Source organism: Apaloderma vittatum, unplaced genomic scaffold, assembly GCF_000703405.1.
Source record: "Apaloderma vittatum isolate BGI_N311 unplaced genomic scaffold, ASM70340v1 scaffold11441, whole genome shotgun sequence".
Taxonomy (NCBI): Eukaryota; Metazoa; Chordata; class Aves; order Trogoniformes; family Trogonidae; genus Apaloderma; species Apaloderma vittatum.
In genome coordinates this window covers 9,961-11,764 of record NW_009697394.1, presented here as the reverse complement: position 1 = coordinate 11,764, position 1,804 = coordinate 9,961, and positions in this window count along the sequence as shown.

Genomic DNA, 1,804 nt, shown 5'->3' with positions numbered 1-1,804 from the left:
ACGCCAAGAAGAGAACATGAGAGGCATCAGCATGGTTTTGGGAGAGAATTGGATAAGAAAGCCAACAAAACTGGGTTTTCATGAAAAGATGGTCGGAATTGTCATGTGGTAGTACTTAAAGACTACATTCAAGGAAAGAGAATACAGTAGGGAAACCCTGTATCTCTTAGAACCAAATTTTTAAACAAAGCTAACTGAGAAATTGAACAGGTGAATCCAAAGAAATAAGTGAAGATTTCTATTAAAAAAAACCCCAACAAAACCCAACCAGTAGTCAGGCACAACACCAAATGGGAAATTAGAGATTTTCCTTCATCATGCACAACTCCTCAGCTAGCAATGAAATAATCTAATACTTCTACCCTCTGTCAAGCTTTTCCAGGCACAATATTGAGCACATCCAGCCTCATCTCTGCAGGCTGTTATGGGGTTCTCCATTTCTCTAATAAGAGGTACCTTACTGAGCAACTTTCTCCACTTCAAACTTTTGTACCAACTCCAATTCAATCAACGGTGATATTGTACAAGCTGTTTGAAAGATGAGACCTTACATAGTCGCAACTCATCTGTTGTTTCCTCTTCTCACCTGAAGATAGATATTTGCCCTGCCATTCCAGCATGTGTGGGCACACATAGTAATAAACCTTTAATAAACACCAGAAGGACCACTTTGATTGAGAGCAAAGTTGATTCATATTGGGAGGGAGATGAAAGAAGAAATACCTTAGGAAGTTATTTTGCTCACAGTCCATTAGTAAAAGGTCTAAATAAAGTACTCTATGAGCAATATCTGGGCCACTAAAACGCCTTTAAATTACAGCTCTCATAATTGGAGTTACCGCTATAAGAAAAGGTCAAAAGCTTGATCTGGTTTGCTTGAAAAAAATGAAGGTCCTATTAAAATGTAACTTATAATAGCAGGCTTTATACTGATAAGGGTACATTTTTCAGACTGATTTTATGCAGTGGTGATGTTTTCAGTAAACGAATGGCACTTCCCAGCACTAATGCTGCTGTGATGGGAGTAGAGAAGGTACAACTTTCCTAAATCTGGACATGGGCAGTTGTACATTATGATATCTGGCTCGGTCTCTTATTTTGCATTCAAGATTTTTAGTCTTGTAGTTTTGACTGCTTCTGTGCAGTGTGTAATGCTTGGCTAGGTCCTTTATTAAATTCAGAATAAACCAGTGCATTCAAGTCACTTCCACAAAATGTTCCCCCGAGTCAGAGAGACTGCTATCACATCTGACCAACTAAAAAAATTTCTAATCGCACTCTACAGTTTCTGCCCCTCTGTTGGAGTACATTTTGCTGAAAGACATCAACATTAAATTAAAAGAAACAACAAGGAAAATGTCCTCTCAGAAACGCATTTGGAGCTAGCTAAGCGTGTGTGCGAAGAAGGGGGAAATTGAGCTGGTCAGGAGATTTCATCAAAATGCAACTTTTGTAGTCATGGTATTACAGAATCATATAATGTTTCAATATGGAAGGGACCTTTAAAGGCCATCTAGTCCAACCCCTCCGCAGTGAGCAGGGACATCTTCAACTAGATCAGGTAGCTCAGAGCCCCACTCAACTTCACCTTGAATGTTCGAGGAATGAGGCTGCTTCCATGCCTGGGTAAACTGTTCCTTCCATTCGACCGATGTTGATGCTCCACTGGGAAAAAAACCAATTGTTTATCTCTGTGGAAGATGAGGGGATGGAGAAATATAGTGAATGGACTACATTTCATAGAATCATAGAATTGTCAGGGTTGGAAGGGACCTAAAGATCATCTAGTTCCACCCCCCTGCCA